The 6,521-nt window shown below is 38.7% G+C and overlaps 1 pseudogene; it reads right to left on the reverse strand.

Moving 5' to 3' along the window:
* Nucleotides 1–2,922: 2,922 nt before the first annotated feature.
* LOC143888707 (putative E3 ubiquitin ligase SUD1 pseudogene) lies at nt 2,923–4,337 on the reverse strand (annotated as a pseudogene).
* Nucleotides 4,338–6,521: the final 2,184 nt, after the last annotated feature.

Here is a 6,521-nt window from a genome sequence, read left to right on the forward strand (position 1 = left end):
TTCAAACAGAGTAACTGAGAGATACAAGAGTCAAAGACTCTTCAAACAGAGTAACTGAGAGATATAAGAGTCAAAGACTCTTCAAAAGGAGCAACTGAGAGATACAAGAGTCAAAGGCTCTTCAAACAGAGTAACTGAGAGATACTAGAGTCAAAGACTCTTCAAAAGATAGCAAATGAGGGATACAAGAGTCAAAGACTCTTCAAAAGAGATGGAAACATGAGTCAAAGACTCCATTGACAACAACACAAGTCAAAGACTCCACTGATAACAACATCACACAAACAAATGAGTCAAAGACTCTCCTACAACACCACCGAAAAGGCAAATGAGTCAAAGACTCTCCTAAAACATCGCCTAAAAGGCGAATGAGTCAAAGACTCTCCTATAACATCACCTAAAAGGTGAATGAGTCAAAGACTCTCTAATCAAGGCTGACTCCTATGCGAATGGACTATCGAATAAGGAGAGGCTTACAAGCAAAAGGAAAAAGAGACCTTGTGCATATTTGGCAAAGGTAAAACACCCAGCCAGGCCGGACAGCTACCTAGCCCTAGGGTGCAACAAATGTGCAACCCAATACCCATAAGGGTAGGGGTATGAAGCCAAGCCGAGTAGGGTGCTCTTCCAAAACCAAACGGCGCACTCTAATAACACCATCTAAAGGATGAATGAGTCAAAGACTCTCTAATCAAAGCCGACTCCTATGCGAATGGACTATCGACTAAGGAGAAACTTACAAGCAAAAGGAATAAGAGACCTTGTGCACATTTGGCAAAGGTAGAACACCCAACCGGGCCGGACAGCTACCTAGCCATCAGGGTGCAACAAATGTGCAACCCAATACCCATAAGGGTAGGGGTATGAAGCCAAGCCGAGTAGGGTGCTCTTCCAAAACCAAAAAGCACACAAAGAGGATTAACGAGAGAATGAGACCGGACGGGTCTCCCAAACACACAAAGATGGGCTCTAAGCAACCTTATCATTGCCCTTGCAAAGGGGGAAGCAAGGCTAAGACAACTAATTGACCAAATTGGTCTCTAATTAACATAGAGAAAATCGAGGCAATCTCAGAGAGGATTCTACAAATGAGGCCTGCCTCCAAAGGAGAATTGCCTAACGAGACAGAGTATGTCTCCTAGTACAAGTTATAATATCTAAAGAAATCTAAAAGACTGTGCTAGTCTAATCAAAGAGAGAGGAAAATGCTACCAGATAATTACAAATTTCAATCAATTATTATAAAAACAAATCAAATATCAGCAAAATATGATCTACAACTAAAGAGTGCACAATCTGTAATAATAGCAATCATACAATGATAAACAATATTAATTAGTCCAGACCAGCCGCTGGATAGCCTAATAAAGCAAGAAACAACATTAAACACTTCTATGCCCAACCACAAGTACAACTGCCCCGATATGGGGGTGAAATCAGATGATGCTAAAGTAATCATCTGATATCACAAATACACAGGATAATATTCCTACAAACCGCCTTGAAATCAGACAGTACTCATGTCGATAATATCGAATAGAGTAGTCATCTGATTTCCTCCTTCAATTAAACAATTTATTGAAATAAAATTAATTAGCCCAGACCAGCCGCTGGGTAGCCTAAGTAAAATAAACTTTCAAAATAGTCTCACCTGGACAGTCAATTCATCTTCAGAACCTAACTCAAAATTTAGTACAAGAGAAGAATATTAAAAAAAAATTTAATAGATTATACAAATGATATTTCTGATTTTTATAAATTTTGATGCATAATAGGGGGCATATCTGAAAGGTTGAGTATGCCCACTAAACAAAAGAGGGGAGCGCTACTTAGATTGAGCGAGTCCCCTAAAGATGGGCTTGGGCTGTCGCCTTCATCGCCCTATCACTGAATGGGGCTACTAATATCTAAGAGGCATCTAAAAGACTAAGCAAGTCTACTATACAAATGAGAGGAACGCTACTTGGACTGAGCAAGTCCTAAGAAGCTGGGTTAGCTCTATAGAGACCTAAATTGTCTCTCTAAAGGGGAGGCTCCGACTATCGCCATCATAGCCCACCAGCTTATCTCTGTCCTTCGACTTCTAAGCTAACTTCCAAATACATAATATACTAACCTCAAAAGAATGCTAACATCACCAAAGTACACATTTCTTGATAAACAGGGAGAATGAAAAAATGTAAACCGGCTCATTATTACTATGCCACCATCACAACATAGATGTATTAGTTGGCAAAAATTATCAGCAGATTTAAGGAGCAACCTGAAAACAATGCAAGTAGACAGTGCTATGATATATGTGAATATTAACAAACTTAGCTACTCACTTGATTTCAGTAATATAATACCAAAGTCGGGTAAAAGAAACACATTTCATTATCAGTTGCCTTTATGAAACCAAACAAATTCAATGCAAATTCAATGAAATGTACTCATTGCATTCTATAAAAAAAAACTGTCTTATGTGAGCAAGTATATGACGAGGAATATTCAACATCAACAGCAATTAGAAAGGAGTACTATTGTTCTCATATCATCAATTTTGTCGCAGTTGTACTAGAGGCTTATAGAAATAGAACGATGATTTCTAACTGAGAATGACATTACAGGTAGAAAAATGATACAGCAACAAGTAATACATCCAATAAAGTTACAATGAAAAGCGGTCGGAGCATGATATAATAGACTACAGATTATTATTTTTCTATCCTATGGTTTACACCACAAAGCTCACTAGAACAAGCCACATAATGATGGGGTTATGACTTGGGATCTCAGGTGGGAATGTAGGTGTTAAACTTTCTTTTTATAGACCATCTATATGTATCATATGCACACCCAAAACAATGAGAAACCTCTAAATTTTGGACAGGACCCATAAGATGTCACAAGGGGCGGTGGCCACAGGATGGCAAAACCCAGCTAAGCAGCACCTCCTTGTAGGTGATTTTGGCCATCGGCATGCATCAATCTCAGCCCAACATCAGCCTCTTGCTTGTGCAAGAGTGGGCCCGGGCCAGTATCCGCCCCCCTAGTTTCTTGCATCTCTAGAACAATCTTAGCATTGTTCCTCTTCTCCACTGTGTCCTCTCCAAAGTCATGTAATCTACAGTTGATCAAATAGTGATCATCCCGCATGGAGTTGTGAAGGTTGGTGAACCAGACATGGAATCTCTTGGCACAGAAGTAGCCAATGCTGAAGAAAAGGCAACCCAGCCAGGAAAACCGGTAGACGGCAAAATTAACTAATAGTGGGTAGCCCAGTGCAGGGAACAAGCCCTTCGCCAACATGTAGGGCACACACAAGAATGTCAGCAGCTTTACCATGATGGGGATGACAATCTCACGCAAAGCCCACAGCCCCCGTAGTCGTGAGAAGATAATCGCCTCTCACTCTTTGAAAATTTGTTTTCCAACTTTCATCCACCAAGGACGCCATATGATTCAACATAGCCAGCCTGGTCCAGATCTTGAGGAAGATGAGTCCCAATGCCCAATCCCGATACAGGAAGAAAAATGGACTTTCGTCCACAGGCACACGCATTGGCACAATCACCAACAGCTCAAACAGTAAACCAAAAAAAAAAAAAAACCTGGATGACAAAGATCCATAGCGACAACAGTGCAGAACCTTTAAAAACAATAGCACACCATTTCCAGATTTCAGTCACCAAGTCCCAAACCCTTCCTAAAGTTGTACCCACACTTTCTGACAGACAGCAAGAAGGAGAATCTTTTTTTTTTTTTTTTTTAAACGGAAGCAGCATGTCACTAATCTGGAGAAAGGAAACTTTTGGGTTGAGATTACACAATTGAGCTCAAAATTGAAAGAAGTAACAACATGACAGGCGATTAATAAGTTGCTGTAACTCATACAAATGAAAGGCTGATGCCAAAATTATCAGCTAAACATGCCTTGGAGCATTCGGCCATGAACAAGGGACTAAAAAGTTGAAGCCCAAAAGTACTATAATAGCACCAATATGTCCAGCAACAAGGGAACTTAAACTTCACTCAAGCTTTTAATCAAACATGATAGCAATTAAAGGGAAAAAACAAAAGCAAGCTTCTAAATCTCCACCACAACAAGCATCTAATTAAAACAAATCAATTCCCATCTCCATTTAGAATGGGTGAGGGAAAATTCCAATATCAAACCAAAATTCTCTGGTCCCTCATTCTTTCAACATGAACATAGTTAATCTCTTATTTCTCCATGACCTTATCATAACACACCACTCGGACACAGGCACATAACTGATTTCCCAAGGACTACATAATCTACATTGGCTGAAATGCCAAAGAATGAGCATGATCATAGGGTAGTCATAATTCATGACACAGACAATTTCTAAAGGATACAGGCGTCAAAATATTATCATAATTCATTACTTCTCTGGGCATGCCACATAAGGTTCAAATCATATAAGATAAACTTTATCCTGATGCTCATCCAAATGTTTAATATGAAAGATACCAATGAAATTAGAACTGAGGATAGGATTTTGCTTCTTAATCATGAGATATAATAATCAAAGCTTCAGACAATCTAATTATCTTCTCTTAATCAAAGCTCTATGGACTAATGAACAAATTTCATTCAAATGTCAATCTTATGAACCTCAAAACTTGCACAGGGAGTCCATACACAAAGAAATAATAATAAAAACAAGAACATATTCCTAACCACTGATAATAAATATAAAAATCAAAACAATAAAGAAATATGGAATTATGATGAAGAGTACCTTCTTCAAATGAGGCTGCAATTTGATGTAAATTAAGGATTCACCAGATCTGATGTAGAGACCGGAAGATTGGTCGGAATTTGCTTGGATCGGCCAGAGAATGATTAGATCCTAACCAAATCGAAAATCGATCGGAATTCGGCAGATCTGATTGGAGAATAAGAAGAACTGAGATTTAGAGTTCCAGACAAGGGTTTCTAGTTTAGATCTACTCTCTCTCTCTCTGCTCTTTCATTTTTTTTTTTATATATATATACTTTTTAGATTTGAGATCTCAGATCTGAGATTTCTCAGATCTCTCTCACTCTTCTTTATAAACTTCGGAAATTTCTCCAATACCTTAGATCTAAGAGATTTTTCGAATAAGTTGTAATAGATCTAAGATATAGAAATAGAGATAGAGAAGAAACGAGTTAGGGTTAGAAATTACCAAGGTAATGACGGAGAAGAGGGTATCGGTGATGAGATATGATCGGAGAAGCTTAGAAGGAAAGAAAATAAGGTAATCAAAACGAAAATTCCGGCTAGGACTTGGCCGGGATCCGGTGAAATTCCAATCGAAGAAGAGAAATCCGAGCTTAAGATTTGGGATTTCCCCTTTTCTCAGATTTCTCTCTCTCTCTCTCTCTATCTCCGACTCTCTCTCTGCTTTGATCGGAAGACGGATCTCCGACGAACGATCGGAGGAAGATGATCGGCGACGGAGGAAAAAGGAAAGAAAACCCAAATTTTCTGCTCTCGTTCTCTCTCTCTGTTTTAAAAAAAAAAAACGAAAGATGAACAGTGCTCTCTGTTTTTCTGATTTTTTTTTTTATATAAAAAGGAGGCTGTTGATAATGGCACTACTATTTTTGATAGGGCGCGCGAATTAATAATCGCACCCTTCCCGCTTTGTCTTATTAGACAAAAGGCAAAACTTCGGCTATTTTACAAAAAGGCACCCCCCTGTGCGGATAATTTGCCCCCCTTCTGCATTTATACAACGACACTGACTCGGTCCGTTCGCAGGGCAAACCAACTCGGATTTCGACGAAATTTTACAGGGACCTATGGGGGACCCTAACCTAGCTTAGGGTGCAATCCGGGATCCTAGCTTGGTGATTGGATGGGGTTTTGCTCAAGCACCGCGAACTTGGGTCCGGTCAAAATGGGGTGTCTACAGATGCCCCTCTTTGGCAGAGCGTGTGTAACACGCGAATGGCAAAGCTGAACAGACGACACATTTTGACTGACCCGAAAGCAAAGCAAATTTTTTTTTATTTTCAGTTTTAAAACGATATTCACAAATGTAAAACTCTACCAACAAAAGGGAGATAGCCTCTCACCGACTCTTAACTCGGCAACTAAGACATCTCAAAGAGATAGTCTCTCCCTAATACTCATGACTCAACTATCTAAACTAGTTAACAACAAAAAAAAAAAAAAAAAAAAAAAAAAAAATGAACGAACGATTGCAAAACACAAACACTTTTTTTTTTCTTTTTTTTTTAGGCTAAGCCGAAGTAAACATAACAGTTGCTCAAAGAGCACCAACCAAACAAACAAACAAATCATTTCAATCACTCAAAGAGTTTTCATTTTTTAGAAACCATAATGCAACTCGTCTAAGACAAGCATAAATCCAAACACTCAAAGAGTTCTTTCTTTTTAGAAACATGCAAAATAAGCTAAAGACCACTGTATTGAAATTCGTCCAAAACAAATTCAAAACTAAACACTCAAAGAGTTTTTTTTTTTTTTTTTTTTTTTTTTATCATGCGGATCAGTCTAAGA

The sequence above is a fragment of the Tasmannia lanceolata genome, unplaced genomic scaffold (genome assembly GCF_043159265.1).
Source record: "Tasmannia lanceolata isolate RefF3 unplaced genomic scaffold, GAP_Taslan_0.1 ptg000012l, whole genome shotgun sequence".
Classification (NCBI taxonomy): Eukaryota; Viridiplantae; Streptophyta; class Magnoliopsida; order Canellales; family Winteraceae; genus Tasmannia; species Tasmannia lanceolata.